This window comes from Plecotus auritus (genome assembly GCF_963455305.1).
Source record: "Plecotus auritus genome assembly, chromosome: 10".
Lineage (NCBI taxonomy): Eukaryota > Metazoa > Chordata > Mammalia > Chiroptera > Vespertilionidae > Plecotus > Plecotus auritus.
Genome location: NC_137785.1, coordinates 50190537 through 50207388, shown reverse-complemented (window position 1 = coordinate 50207388; position 16852 = coordinate 50190537). Strand labels below are relative to the sequence as shown.

At 40.1% G+C, this 16852-nt stretch overlaps 1 pseudogene across 1 annotated transcript; it reads left to right on the top strand.

Annotated features, from left to right (window-relative positions):
* The first annotated feature begins 1120 nt into the window (after positions 1-1120).
* LOC308236017 (small ribosomal subunit protein eS1-like) lies at positions 1121-16035 on the top strand (annotated as a pseudogene). The gene is made up of 2 exons: positions 1121-1930; positions 15970-16035. The product of its transcript is annotated as a small ribosomal subunit protein eS1-like (transcript).
* Positions 16036-16852: the final 817 nt, after the last annotated feature.

Below are 16852 nucleotides of genomic sequence, written 5' to 3'. Positions count from 1 at the left end.
GGGAACTCTGTCATTCCTGAGAGGCCCTTCAATAACTACAGACTAATATTTAATCATCAAAAATGTCTATATATCCAAAATTAAGTCATTTAGGCATGGTATTTATAACACATTAATTTTATATAAACTCATATTCTGACATAAAGTAGTTTACATAAGAGGGAAATAAAAATCTTCTGGAGCTGAGCACAGAACATTGCTCCTCTATCCATCCTTTATCAAAAGAGGATTGTGATGATGGTTTATATAGCATTTGGGAAGCAATTCTTGATGGCATCTTTCCCACCCCTGTGCCACAATACCTGTGAAGACACTAACAGAGGTGAGAAATCCCATCTCTGACATGACTTGTCAATTTTCCTGCCATGATTTCAGAGGAATTTCTATGCAGCCCAAGTCTGAAGGCAAGAGATGGAAAAGCACTAGACTTAGAATAAAAAGGTTATAAGTAGGATGGTCCCTCATTGTTTCTGCCATTTTTTTGGTCCTTATTTCACAAGTTCATATTGTGTAATATGCTGAATATTGAATAAGTTGTTACCCACCCCTAACATTGAATGCCACCTTGTCATCATTTGATTATGTGCCTGAAAGCGGGGCGGGGCGGGGCGGGGGGGAATGGGTCTCCCAAATGCTGCTACTTTTAATACCCCTCCATAGAAATTTTCCTTTTTAAGGTAAGTGTGAAACTTCAAGAAAACTATTGGGCAGGAAGTAAACTAAAATGATGGACAATTGCATTCCTGAAGGTAGAAAAAAGTCATAAGTAAAAGTGGTGTCATGGTCTTGGTGATAAAGAACTCTTGCAATGGCTCATCCAGCTAGAAATTTTCATCCTGTCCAACCACACACAGCATCAGAGAACCAGGAGCTGGAGAGAGTAAACAATCACTTCTTGTACAGCAAAGTTGAACCCTGCAACAGGGAGAGTCCCATCGACTTTGAAAGGGAGGCTGACCCGCACTGAAATGAACTATGAGGCCAAAATAAATCCATGTGCTCTGGTTATTGTCAAGTACCAAAAACAAAGGGAAAACAAACAAACAAAAAACACTCTGGGCCATCTGTATATACTGGTACATGAAGAAAACAGACCCTGTGGGCACTCTTGAGCAGCACCATGGCAGTCAGCAAGAACAGTTCCTTACAAAAGGCAGCAAGAAGGGAGCTGAGAAGTGGTTGATCCATTTCCTAAGGAAGATTGCTGTGATGTGGAAGCCCCAGCTTTGTTCAGTGTAAGAAATACTGGAAAAACACTAGTTATGAGAACCCAAGGAACCAAGCTTACCTCTGATGGTATCAAGAGTTGTGTTTTTGAAGTGAGCTTAGCTGAGCTACAGAATGATGAAGTTGCACTTAGAAAATTCAAGAAAATCGCTGAAGATGTTTGGGGCAAAAACTGCCAGATTAATTTCCATGGCATGGAGCTTACCTGTGACAAAATGTGCTCCATGGTGAAAAAATGGCAGACCATGATTGAAGGTCATGTTGATGTCCAGACTACCAATGTTTATTTGCTTCATCTATTCTGTGTTGGCTTTACTGAAAAATAATTTTTTTAAAAATGCAGCAATCAGATTCAGAAGACCTCTTATGCTCAGCATCAACAGGTTCATCAAATCTGGAAGAAGATGATGGAAATCATGACCTGAGAGGTGCAGACAAATGACCTGAAAGAAGCGGTCAGTACATTGATTCCAGACAGCATTGGAAAAGACATAGAAAAGGCTTGCCAACCTATTTATTTGCTCCATGATGTCTTGTTAGAAAAGTCAAAATGCTAAAGAAGCCCAAATTTGAACTGGGGAAACTCATGGAGCTTCATGGTGAAGGTTGCAGTTCTGGGGATGAGACAGGTGCTAAAATTGAATGCACTGATGGATATGAACCCCCCAGTCCTAGAATCTGTTTAAAATTCAGACATTTAATGGTACAAATAAAATATTATTTGTTATTTAAAAAATAAAATAGAATATTATCCTAAAGAGCCAATGAGAGGACAAACAGACCTTCCCTTCATAAAATATCTGACTGAAACAAATATTACGCATATTACAGTGAGACCAGCAATGGACAGGAATAGACTTTGCCTCACTCATGTGGTTTTAAAATAGCTACTTTATATCCCATAGGGCCTAGGCCATTTTTACAAATGACTTAGAGCATATTAAATTATTCTATGATTTGTGGCATGGAATGAAAAATTAGGTTATCTGTATTCTCCACATTAAAATCTCTGTCCTGAGAATTAGAAGGTTGGAACAAAAGAGACCTCTTTTCCCCTCCTAAAATTATTAAGTTATTGCACAGCGATATGATTCCCATGTTTCCAGTTTCTTCCCATTGGAAATGATACTTTAACTTTATTTTCAAAGTTCGCAAATTGGAAACTAACGTACAAAAGCTTGACTTAATAAGTCTCCCATTTCAGGCTGGACCATTAACTTCTCTCAGTCTCCATTTCCACCCCTTTAGAAGGAAGTGATGGGACTTAATTCATGCTTTTCTACTATAGTCTGTCGAGTTGAGGAGCTCTAGGGTTGGATTTAGGAGAGAGGTAATTGGATAGGTCTCCAATCCCTGCCAGGGTTTCAACCAGGCAGTTTAGCATCACACAGTGCTTTTCTGCATGAGAATGCATCATGTTTTAGTTTTCCACTGAAATAGAGACAATAAGAGACTGATTAAGCAGATCTATTATAAGCAACTGGATCACATAATTAGAGAGCCTGAGAAGTCCTGCCGTCTGCTGTGTACAGATGAGACCCAGGAAACCCAGTGGTGTAATTCAGTGCAAGTCTGGGAGCCTGAGAGCCAGGAACAGTGGAGGCAAGAAAGAGGAGATGGATGCTCCTACTCAGGCAAAGGGGAATTCATCCTGCCCCCAACTTTTTCTTCTACTCAGGCCTTCAAAGGCTTGGATGATGGTGAGCTCCCAGGATGCAGAGGGAAGATTGCTTCAGTAAGTCCGCCGAGTCAAATGGAAGTTTTATCCAGGACAACATGGCCATGCCATTGAGTAATTTTTTTATTGTAAAATGGATTGATTCTAAGTCAACTCTTAGAGTGTTTTTTGCTATCCGTGAATTTTCCGTATTCATAATGAAAAGTGGGAATAGTTTTCTCTAACATATCTAACCTGTCTTTGTCAGAGATGTAATCTAGACCAAATTTATAACATTAGAGCATTAGTGATGATAAAGTAAATTCTTGTTCCTTTTTTCTAATATCAAATATACTACAATGAGTGTGCAGGAAAAGGAGAGTATGGATAATGAAATGTTTAAAAATGTGTTTCTGATGCTAGGTATGCAGGAAACTTTCCTTGCCTTAGACTTGACAGAATAACATGTAAAAAATTCACTTTTATTTTTCCAACTTACAAAAAAATATAGAAATAACACGATTAATGGGGAAAAGCTACTGTTGCACAATTTTGTCATCAAGTGTTTTATTCAAAACAATGAAAATCAAAGATTTTGGCTTTTCTGTTTTTATCATAAATTTTACCTTTATGTCTGGATAGAGCTGATTAGGAAATGTAAAGTGTAATTCAAAAGAAATACAGCCACAGCAAGGGTCTATAGAAAGATCTCCTTGAGAGATGTAGTACCTAAGCTCTATCTAGACCACTCATAAATTTTGGGAGGGAAATTGATTTTGTTTTCTCTTCACTGCAGCAGTAAATAATTTCATAGCTTAGAAACAATTCCTATGTAAACTTTTCACTGTATGCTTAAAGAGAATAGAATTTGTCTCTTGCAGAGATATGCTATCACTCACACAACTGTAACTCTACACCTTAATTAAAAGTAAAAAAAAAACACATTTTAAACCATTTTGGATGATATATGCATTATAATGCATTTTATTCTGAAAGGTGTAATATAGCTAAAATAGAAAGCAAAATAATAGCAGGCAATAACTGTGTGATCAAATTGCATCCATCCATCCATCCATCCATCTATCCTATATATATCGTTACCATATATAGTCTGTATCCAGCCCCATGCTGATTGCTGAACACACCTTTTATGAAGAACCTCATAAATTTTAAGTGAGTGGGTACCAACACCCATAGTATAGTACATGCAATATAAGTGATGCCTAGTAATATGTGTATGTTGGAGTGTGGATGACTAGAGAAGTCCGAGCTGACAAGCAGACTGTGTGAAGTTGCTAAAATGAGAAGCAAAATAATATTGACTATAAGGAAGTGGGCTTTGGCTTAAGACGAGTTACATGATAAAAAAAAAAATCCCCTTTGACGCCTGGCCAGTTGCATGACTTGGCCAAATTCTCAACATCTAGAAATTTTAGAATGTCTGGTATGAAAATAGGAAGAGAATTCCACTCAAAAAATGTGAGAATAAAACGATACAGAAATAATTACGAATATTGTCAGGCATGTAGGAAATGTCTGACAGGCAGTATTTGTCCTCCCTTCCTCTTCTTTATAAATTTACCAGTTGAAGAGGAGGCATCAGTGGGTATAAGAATATCAGGTTCCAAATGCAGAGACATAGCAGAATCAGGGATCAGGTGGATGTTCCCTGTTGTACTGGCGTATGCTTTCTATGAACAAATAACCAATGTAGGGTGGTGGGCTGCATGTCAGAGAAGGGAGTTATGTCTGAACCTTGTGTGCCATGCTGACTTTATATATTATCTCCATAAACCTACTTTATTTTTTTAAAAAATCTTTATTGTTGAAAGTATTACATATGTCCCTCTTTTTCCCCCATCGATCTCTTCTAGACTGCCCCGGCCCCCCACCCCAGGCCTTTACCACCCTATTGTCTGTGTCCATGGGTTATGCATATATGCATACAAGTTCATTGGTTGGTCTCTTGCCACCCACCCACCTTCCCCTGCCTTCACTGAGGTTCCATAGTCTGTTTCATGCATCTGTGTCTCTAGATCTATTTTTCTTCATCAGTTTATTTTGTTCATTAGATTCCACATGAGTGAGGTCATGGGATACTTATCTTTCTCTGACTGGCTTAATAAAATGGCATAAATAACGTGAAAAGGATTCAAAATTACTTGTATATGCCAAATAGTTTCTGACCACTGGTATTAAAAATCAGAATGGTTCCTTGTATCAGAACATGTGTTAAAATTAATTCCAAATAGATTAAATTATAATGTAAAATTCAGAAAGATATATTTTAAATAAGAAGCACATACTAATAAATCATGGAGAGGCAGGACTTTTCTACTTACTAAGCAATAAAATGACAGTATAAAGGATTTAGAGATTTGTCTTCAGAAAATTGAAAATTTCTCAAATAGTGGAAAAATAAAAATTAACTAAAAAACAAACTGAATAAAAAAATTACAGATCTACATGTATTAACATATGACTAAGAAATTGTTTTGTTTAACCTTCTTAGACTATGCATATATTCAGTCAATATCGTGTCCTTCTTCAAATTTGTATTAAATGTAAAAGGAAGATCATTAATGTCACTCCTACTAATCCCAGATCATGAGGAGCCATAAGAACAAAGGTTAGTTTCTCAGACTGAACCATGCAAATGTTTCTATCAAAAAAATAACAACCTGCCCTAATCAGTTTGGCTCAGTGGATAGAGCGTTGGCCTGCGGACTGAAGGGTCCCAGGTTCGATTCCGGTCAAGGGCATGTACCTTGGTTGCAGGCACATCCCCAGTAGGGGGTGTGCAGGAGGCAGCTGATCAATGTTTCTCTCTCATCGATGTTTCTAACTCTCTATCCCTCTCCCTTCCTCTCTGTAAAAATCAATAAAATATATTTAAAAAAATAAAAATAACCACATTAATAAATAATCATTAATTTATCTGGTAATATTTGGTAAGGTAGAGTGAAATGTCACTTATTTATCAAAATACATTGCTACAATTTCAGTATTCTAACTAAAATAAAGTTTTCTACTCTGTGTCTTACCTGCTTAATTTTGAAGCATATCATTGGCACTTATCCTAAAAATAAAAAGAGCTATATTGAAATTAATAATCTAGAATCAACTACCATTTATTGAGTATTGATTATGTACCTGAAACTGTTATGGCTGTTTTGGCTTGTATTTTATTGTTTATTCCTTCACAGAAGCCTGTGACACAGGTATTTTGATTGGGATAAAAAATGTTGAAACTAAATGTGAGAGAGATGAAGTTAAATAAGTTGCCCTAAGTAATTAATGTAGCTAAGAAGAGTTAGTTTCTGGGTTCTTATCCAAATTCTAAATTCTAACATCCACTTACATCCCACAATTGCTCCAAGAAGGTTTAATTTACAATAAAGATGATAAAACAACACAAGAGAGGAGATAAAACCAAAAAACTAATTTTTTTCAAAGAGAAAAATGACCCGGAATGAGCTGACCCATTACTGGGCAGTGCGTTTAACTGTCTTTGTCAAAGCAGGTAACTCCATCTTTATGAAAATGTGTCTCATCTGTGTGATTTAAATAATTTGTATTAGCAGGGGTTGAGAATCTTAATCTCTGTTGCAACTGAGAATAATCTGAAGGACCTTTAAAAAATACTATCTCAGAGATTCAGGTTGAAATGCTTCGGGATGAGGTTTCGGCATCGACCCTTCTTCTCCAAGGCTCTCTGGAAGATTCCAACGTGCAAAGCTGAGAACCACTGCTCCGGATGCCTGGTGATTCCCACAGCCTGAATTTGGGTTTCTAAGCTGTATTTCATGTTTTAAAAAAACTGCTTCTAACTAGATTGTACAGTTTAACTAATAAAACAATCACACGTTTTATTTTATTTTAATTTTGGGTTGAAATTATATGCAGTCTCTGTAAGGCTCTGAGTGAAACACCTAACAATCTAAGGAAGCCAATGAGCTATTAATAAATGCAGTTTATTTGGTAAGTAAACTCAGAGCATGAGATTAATAAAGACAGTAATTTGATAATGAAAAATTTGAAAACCACCCCACACACAATTATAAATTATATCCTAATTGCTGGATCCAAGCAGGCCAAGAATTTTTTTTTTTTGGGGGGGGGGAAGTAAGGGGTTATAGCATTTGCAGAAAGTATTAAACAAAAATAAGACAAATTCGGGAAAAGACTGAATTTCTAATAATTGAATTGATGAGCTGCAGAATTCTGGGAAACTTTCGAGCAGGTTTTCCAGTCCCCTCTGCATTTCCCCATCCTGGGTATTGGGAGGCAGCCATGTGACAATTCTGAGTTATAGTGAGAGAAATGTTTCTTGGCTCAGCGTGTCAGAGACCTTAAGATGGTAATATACATTCTTCAGTCTCTAAAAAAAAATACACCGTGGAATTTGTTTTCCTACCATATTATAGGACAAATAACTGTAGGTCCCACATTCTCCTGTAAACACATCCCACAAAAAGTACCAAGCTCCTGCTGTATGCCAAGGCTGAGTTTGAAATACCTCAGGACCTGATTTCAGCTTTCATGCAACTTTCGCTTCGAGATTTCACAAGGCAAAGGACTGTTCAATAATGGCAAGTATCAGATTCTCTTATGGCAGATGATGCTAACAAAACTATTCAAAGTCTTGACGCAGCTCACTTCAGGACATGAAGGAAACTGGTCTTACGGAGTGGAATGAATATACCCTTCAAGATTGACAGAGATGTGCTAGAGAGGAAGGAAGGGAGGGAGAGAAGGAAGGAAAGAAAATACTCATGTTTCCTGGTAGCAATGTGGAAGGTAAAATCACTGGCATGGGTACAAGGGCCAATAATTAACATGTTTTTGGGTTTTGGGTTGTGTTTTTTTTAAAACATATTTTCGTTGATTTTTAGAGAAGGGGAAAGGAGAGGGAGAGAGAAAGAAATATCAATAATGAGAATTATTGATCCCCTGCCTCCTGCACGCCCCACATTGAGGATCTAGCCCCATAACCCAGGCACATGCCCTAATGGGGAATTGAGCTAGGCCTCAGAGGGCATGTCATGAGTCGCAACTATCTCCTAGTTCATGGGTTGATGCTCAGCCACTGAGCCACCCAGGCTGGACCAGTAATTTACAGTTTTTAAAAGTTTTCTTTACACCACTTTTAAAGCGTGCCTCCAGACCATTGTGGTTTGAGATGACTGCTATCTTCTCCCCTCCTTGTCATGCTCTTTTGTAGAAAGCAGTGTCAAGAATAAAGATGAAGAGAAGAGCAGATTTCAAAACAAAGAGTTAAAAGAATTGGCCAGTAGGAAATCTAATTACCCTCTTCTAAATTAACACTGTAATGTCTTGTGATAATGCTGCCACCAGAGAGACCAAAGATGGAATTTGCCTTAAAAGTTGTTAATTAAAAAATTAAACTGCCCTGGCTGGGTGGCTCAGTTGGTTGGAGTGTCATCCAAAAGATGGTAGGATGGATTCCCAATCAGGGCACATGCCTAGGTTGTGGGTTCAATCCCATGTCAGGAGTGTGAGGGACGCAACCAGTTGATGTTTCTCTTTCACATTTATGTCCCTCTCTCTGTCTCTCTCTCTGTCGCTCTCTCTCTCTCTCTCCCTTCCTCTCTCTAAAATCAATTTTTAAAATTAAACTAAGATGTGCATAAATACTTACAGTGGACCAGGTTTACCCTCATATCTTTACTTGACTATTTTTGGTAAGCAAACTTAGATCATAGGGTTAACAGAAAAATAATAAAAACAGTACTCTCATAATGAAAAACTTAGAAACTATACCTCACACAAAACCACATTTTCTATCTCAGTTGGACCCTTGACCCATCTGTGTGAAGTGTATCACTATTATTCTGTTCCCTAAGCCTGAGGATTGGAAAGATGAAGTCACTGACTCAGTGACACTCAGTAGGGCTAGAAATGAAGGTGTTCTGACTCCCAATTCAGGGCATTTTCCTCCATGTTCCATTATACTCCCTGGGCTTTCCCATTCCTTTCCTTACTTCTCTAAGGCCTCGGAGAGCATGTGCTGGATAGCATTTATCTGGCCCTATCTCATGCTGCTTCAGCATTTCCCAGAATGCTTTTCATAGAACACTTCATAATTTGGGCATCCCTTAAAGTGTTCTATGAAAAAAAGAGATCTATGATCAAATGCATTTAAGAATACTTTATCATATATTAATTATTTTTAAGAGAATAATGCATATTATAGCATACTAGAGGCCCAGTGCTTGAATTCGTGCACCTTGAAAGGGACTGTGGGCCGCAAGGCTGCAGTAGGCACAGGGGTGGGTCTCAACCCATCTTCTGCACTGTTGCCTGGCTCCTACCGCCACGGCCTCAAGTTCCCTGTCTGCCAGCAGCCCCGCTCCCACCGCCACTCCCACGCACTGATGGCACTGGCCCCACTCACACCCGCTGGAAGTGCAGAGTGATTGGGGCCGGTGCCAGCAGTGGGTGTGAGTGGCTGCTGCTGCCCCGATCGCCCCTCAGGAGCAGGGGGAGGTAGAGAAGCCCTCATTGGTGATCAGGGCCAGCAGCACTGCTCGCACCCACTGATGGCGCCGAGCGATTGGGACCGGTGCTGGGCACTGGCTGCGGGTGCGAGTGGGGCTGGCACTGGCTGTGGGTGTGAGCAGCAGCTCTGGCACCAGCAGTGGGTGCGAGCGGGGCCATTGCTGGCAGCAGGTGCAAGAGACGGCTGCTAGCCCCAATCTTCCCTCAGGAGTCAGGGGAGGTGGAGAAGCCCTGAGGGGCAATCAGAGCCAGCAGCTGCTGTTCGCACCCACTGACAGTGCTGAGCAATGGCAGTGGGTGTGAGCGGTGGCTCTGGTGCCAGCAGTGGGTGCAAGCGGGGCCGGTGCTGGCAGCAGGTGTGAGTGCAGGGCTGGACTGCGGCATGCGCTGGAGCAAAGAATTTTCAGTAACCACCAGAGGCTTGCCCCAATCACAGCAACTGGTACCCTGCCTTGGTCTGGTGCCCTCACTCACCTGCTCCACCATTCCGCCACGCCGACGCCCGCCATGTTCCGCGCACAACCCCTGGTGGTCAGCGCACTTCATAGCGACCAGTTGTTCGGTTGTTACGGTTGTTCCGCTGTTTGGTCTATTTACATATTAGCCTTTTATTATATGGGATTATAAGCTCTAAGAAGTCCTGCAGAAATTCTGCAGGTCTGAGAAGTAAGGAGTTTTTGTTTGCCTAAGTCCACTCAAGCATTTTCCAAACTTCTGTGACTGCAGGGAGCGTCTCTAATTTCCCCATTTTCATTCTTCAAACTCCACAGAACCAAGTCTCTATTTGGTCTTCTTCCTATACATTGAAACATCTTTTACCCACTCCCTAAATAAAACATAGACATGGAAAATAGTTTTATATAATTGCAATTTGGTATTTTCTGAACTCTTCCATTAACCAGAGTGTAGTAGATTATCTCCAAAGAAAGCTCAAATATATAATACAGAAAATTGTATCAAGTGACTGAGTGTGTTTACACTGGCATTATATAACTAATAGATGTGGCAGAAATAGCCCTGTTCCAGATCGAAGACTAGCCCTTTAAGAGGTGTGTTCAGTGTCAACTTTTGCTTTCATTTAAAACTGTATGGATCTGAGCTACTGAATAAGAACAGACCAGGAAGACCACAATAGGCCACATGTAGAATAGACAACAGCCAGAACCAAGATCCCAGACCTTGGAGGAACATCTAGAATGTTCCAGGCCTATAAGCTCCCAGCAGAATAAACCATATGAGGAGCCTCAGCCAACACCACATGGAGAAGAACCAATCAGCCAAGCTCAGCATCATAAGAATGAATGGATTGTTATTGCTTTAAGCCACTCCATTTGGGGGTTGTCTGTTATGTCACAATTGATAAACAAAGCACACAATATCTCACACAACAGGGCAGAATGTGGGGCAGGTCCTGCATTTGTAACTTTCCATTGCTTTTTAGCATAGACTGCACAAGGACATTGAAAAACTAGATGGCCTCAGGGTTAAAAATTGCAGTCAGGAGAGGAAATTCCTCTTTCCCGAGCTGACACTTGGTATATGCTTACTTCTCTGCCACCATTAAACGCTTCTGTCTTAACCATAACTCCTGCTAAATGCACATCACCAGAATGGATAAATGGATAGATAACTCCAGTTTCTGCAGGCCCTGTCCCTGTCCTCTTCTTCACTTGTCTCTTCCTAGTCAGTCCCCCTTCCTTCCTATCAGATGTTTCTGTTCCTCTTCTGTGAGATATTTGCCAATGAAGACCCCAGAGTGAGAACTATTCAGTCCATTGTAGACTTAGACTTATAAACGCGATTTTTGTTGTCATTCTTTATTCTTTATTTGTTTAGTTGGAATTGCCCAACTATTTCAGGCAAGATAGATATCTAGACTGACAGTGGTGTTTGCAAAGGAATTTGTTTTAGTAGCTGACTTGGAGGAGGAATGCCCAAATTATGAATGTGTAGTAATAGTTTCCAGACAAAATCTCTGTATGAACTATTTTTTTAAAATCTTTATTTTATGAAGGTCCCCACAGGAATGGGCACAGTCAGTATTTGAAAAACTCATGCACTGTTGGTGGGATTGAAGACTGGTGCAGCCACTATGGAAAATAGTATCGGGTTTTCTCAAAAAATTAAGAATGGAACTTCCTTTTGACCCAGCTGTCCCACTTCTTGGAATACAGACAGTCCTCAGGTTATGTTGGATTCCACGTACGTCGTTTCGTGGTTACATCGCCATCTCCTATTTATTTGTAAAAAAAAAAAAAAAAAGTTCCATTATTTCGACGAATATCCATATGTGCTTTATGTTTTTTATTATTTATTTACCACAGTAAAGGTCAGGAATTATTATCTTTGTTTTATTTATTTATTTATTTTTTTACTGTTTCACTTCATTACTGCTGTGCATGTGCTCCATGTGAGTGACGTAGGTGCTTATGTAGGTGAGTTCCGACTTACGGCGAAAATCACGTTACGTCGCGTCATAGGAACGGATCTCCAATGTAACCCGAGGATCTACTGTATATCCTAAGAATCTCAAAACACCAATCAGAAAGAATATATGCACCCCTATGTTCATTTCAGTGTTATTTACAATAGCCAAGATTTGGAAACAACCCAAGTGTCCATCAGTAGATGAGTGGATTAAACAGCTATGGTGCATTTACACAATGAAATACTGGTTGGCCATGAAAAAGAAGAAATGTTTACCCTTCGTGACAGCATGGACGGACCTGGAGAACATTATGCTAAGTGAAATTAGTCAGTCAGAGAAAAGTACCATGTGATTTCACTCATATGTGGAATCTAATGAACAAAGTAAACTGACCAACAAAATACAAACGGAGGTATGGATACATGGAACAGGCTGACAAGAATCAGAGGGGAGGGGAATGGGGGAAACTGGATAAAGGAAGGTGAAGGGATTACCCAAAGATATATATGCATTTCCCATGAACACAAACAACAGTGTGATGATGGCTGGTGGGAGGGTGGCAGATACTGGGTAGAGGTGGGTAAAGGGAGGATAAATGGGGACATCTGTAATAGTGTCAACAATAAATGTAAAATATAAATAAAAATAATAAATTTCATTTATTTAGATTTGTTCTTTCCTTCCCATTCCAATCCAACTGGCAAAATCAACAAATCTTCCATCTAAACGAGTGGTTTGTAGACTCTTTATATTCTCCTCCTTTTTCCTTTACCCAGGGGTTTGTAAAGATAAATTTTGTTGTGATATGGAATTATAGACACTAAGAGCCAGAAGGAACCATTAAAGCTGCCTCTGTCACACCAAAACAGTGTCAGAAATGATATAATGTGAACTGGACTCCACTGCAGAAAATGTTAACTCAAATGGAAAATCAGCTAAACCTGAGTCTCCCTGTCTCTCTCTTCCACCCCTAACTGGGCCCAGATGCCTATGTAAATAATCCCAATTAGAAATGCATTCACAACATAAAAACTCAACAAACGAATGCCTACAGGAAATAACACTCCAATAAATCTTGCAAAATGTCTGCTACTCACCATCTTGGAAGTTATGAGCATATGGAAATGAACATAATGTTTGCAATTAAAGGGCTTACTTGACTTCAGGTACAGTAAAAACATGCCTGAACCTTTCAAACGTATTCCAGGACTATGAATAAGGTTCTATAAAAATTGGAGTATGCTTTATTATACAAAGATCTATCATTTATTTCTTAAAAATTGCATCTTCCTCTGACTTGCTTCCCTCCACCAATGTGCTTTGTATGCATACATTACAGAGATGAGATCTGAAATTCTTCCATGTATTGCAGAAAGAACAAGGTAATAATATTTTGTTGATGATCATGAAAATGACTTTGCAGTAGCTATTATGAACAGTTAAACTTGGAATATTAATGCCTCCCACTCATGATTATTTTAATGAGGTAATCCATAAATTCTCCATCAAGCTATAATTCCCTTTATAGTACTTATTCATAAGGGTGTGTTTCTGCAAAATATTTTTAGAAATTAAATCATTTTCTTCTCCATTGCTTCCAAATAGAGATTACCCTCTTTTAACAAATCAGCAAGCCAAAGTCAGAAAATTTAACCTCTCAGGGCCTTTCTTAGTGTGCACACTTGAGTTTCTTCTACAGTGGAGATCAGCAAACTTTTTTAAAGAGTCAGATAGTAAGTAGTATAGGGTGTTGGAGCCATATAGTCTCAATTGCAACTGCTCAGATGTCTAGAGAATTAAGGCAGGTATAGACAATATGTAAATGAAAGGCTGAGGTAAGTCCCAATAACAACAGCAGCAAGCAGGCTGAACTTGGCCAGGGCCCTTCCCTTACGGGTTCCTCCTCCACAACATCCTATTGGGATGCTTTTGCAAGACCTCAGTAACCCTCTAGTGACTGGGATTTTACTATGTCCTATAAAGAATGTGTTTCCATTTATTTGAGGAGGAATCTGGTCTTTACCAACTAATCTTAATTTATTGTGAGATATATTCAAACTGAAAATTACTGCGGGGAAAACCGTCTTACCTTCTTCACTGGATACTTCTTCAAATATACCCATTTTACCTTCATGTCCTCTCGTTCATTTTCTTCTCTGGGCCCCAGTTCCTTAATTTTTCCTAAAAGTATATTTGTTTTCCCTCATTCTTGCCATTTGAACACCATTTGTTTGTCAAAGTGTATTTAGTGTGGTTCCCAGAATGAAAACCAACACTTCAGGTGTGAGACAGCCACTGTCACAGAGTAGAAACTTCATCTTCCTCACCTCAGACATTATTTTCCCCTCAGCAACATTCACAAAGCTATTGTTTGACCCACCATGAGCTAGCCACCCATTATACTTAGCAGGGAATAATTAAAAAGGAGAGATTTGGCAGGTAAAAAGAGAAATGCCATGTAGAATTGTGCCGTGCCAGCACAGCCAAGGGTTTGGCAAGCCTGAGGGAGGGTGGCGAAGGATTGAAGAAGACGGACAAAGAGAATAAGCTGGGTCTAGGAGGTGGATCTCCTGTGCCTGGCTAAGGCCACAGAGAGAGATCCAGAAGGCAAGCTGATGCTTTATTTTATAGTCAGAGGTAAACAAGGTAGTGGTCACCTTAGTTACAATATTCTTGTGAGTTTCACTTATTTTGGCAGCACTTGCTGCACCTCCCACAGCCCATTAGCTACCCAGGAAGGATCTAGGGCAGGAGTGGGCAAACTTTTTGACTCGAGGGCCACAATGGGTTCTTAAACTGGACCGGAGGGCCGGAACAAAAGCATGGATGGAGTGTTTGTGTGAACTAATATAAATTCAAAGTAAAGGAGCGGAGGGGAGAGCAAGAGAACCCTCCGCTCTTTCGGCTTCGGGGGCCGGATAGAACAGCCGAACAGGCCGGATCCGGCCTGCAGGCCGTAGTTTGCCCACAGCTGATCTAGGGAGTGTCATAAGGTCAAGCTTAATTATGCTAAGGGGCCTGTGCCCTCTAAGCTGGGACTTGTTTGTGGCTTTGCCAATAGGTCAGTCCGAGGCTTAACACTATAGCCACTCCCTACAAGAATGAGTAGCATAACAGAAAGAAATGTGAAATTCATTGTGCAGTCTTGGAAAGGAAGATTAAATTAAACCCTGGTGCATTGGGGCCAAATGAGTGGTCCCTGAATTTTTATGGGGAGAGGGGCCTGAGACTCAGATGGGCTAGTGTACCCTCGTCTGTACACCAGCGTGATGCTTTCATAGGCCATCTAAAGCCCACTCCTGTGCATTCCCTTTTGAGATGCCCATGAAAAGGATGGAGAAATGGCTGGGATATACATAAGATTTCTCCCCCAGCTATACCTGGCTAAGGAGATGAAACAAGATCACTTACTATTTTAGATAGCTCCAGCACTGGGCTTATATTCATTCATCTCTAGGGCTAAGACCAGTCCATGAGGTTGAAGTTAACAAATACCTAGAATCATTTTGTTTTTCTCCCTGCTAGTGCATGCTTCCACCATCCTGACTCTGGGCTCTCCAGCTCGCTTGAGCACTCTCGCTCCAATGCAGAGGCCCAGCCCATGGCAGCTACCTGGCTTCTGCCTGGCTTCCCTGTGGAGGTGGAAACCTATGACTCCCCCAGTGGAATCCTGAGAATGAGAGTCCAGGGTTAAGTGAGGTCTTGGCACAGCAAGAAGCAGAGGGCAAAGGACGGAGCAGAAGCTAAGTGTAGTCTCCCAACTCCTTCAGATTGGCTCTGCAAGGTCAGAGGTTGTCTGAAAGGATTGCATGACAACCTGCAAGGGATCTGCCTCTCCTTTCTGACAGCTTCTGTGAATTTTAGACCTCAGTGCTCATTTGTTTCACATCATTGGTGCCTAACCTTACTGCAGCCTTCCCCACACCCCAACTTTTGGGTCTCCAAGGATGGCCTAATAACTCTTCCTAAAAAATGCCTGAGGAACTAGTTAATTATAGCTTTTAGATATGTCATGAGTAAGCAATGAAAGATTTATCTTTATATTTTACTTTCATTTTCAAGATAATTCTAATAATGCATGAAACATTGTCCAACTTGCTATATCTTGTCTATTCTTTATTTTGCTTTTTGCTAGGCCAATCCCTCTTCTGTTAGAACTTTTGTCTATGACTACTTTGGGGAAAATGAGGAACCTTGTTGAAGTAGACACGTGCACATCATTGCTCACATTTAAGTGGTTCCAGGTCTTTGCTTGGATGTGCAAGTGATGCTAATTCTGTCTGGTACCCAGGTTTGCAGCACTATCTTTGCAAAGATGATATTTCTGCAATATTAGACATTCTCAAATTTCAATATCATTCTCTTCTAGTGCAACAATGGGCTCTTCCCTTATCCTTTCACAAAATATTTTTGAGCTCCTACTATGTGCCAGGCACAGTTCTAGATGCTAATACTTGGGACACAACAGTGTAAAATCTCACACTTCATGTGCTGCATCTGTCCCATCAATATTGGCAAAGGGTTCATCACTTATCCCCCCGCCACTTCCCCCCCGCCACACACACACACTGATGTGAAACATCCATGCAAAGAGACGACAAATGTTTCACATGCAGTCACTTCACATGCCGAGGGCATTTCTTCTTTTTTCATGACTACCCTTTCCTTTGAAAAAAATTGCAGTGAAATAATCACATTTTCCAAGTCCTTAGAGCCACATCGAGTTTCCTAATAAATGATGGAGCTTCCCTCTAGCCATCATCTTCATCCCAGTTTTGACTAATGTGTACTTAGTCCTTTTAAGTATTTGAGTTTATCTGCTATACACTTACTTCTAGGTCAACTAATCTATTGTCTCACTGAGAAGGAAACAGATTTTCATTTTGCACATTTGAAAACAATGCAAGTAATTATCTTTAAGGAAGTCACCTCACTTCTTCAGGGAGAAGAAAAGGAAAGGAAAGGAAAGAAACAGATGGAATCAATGATAACCGAGAGCACACCCTTCCTTGGTGCTG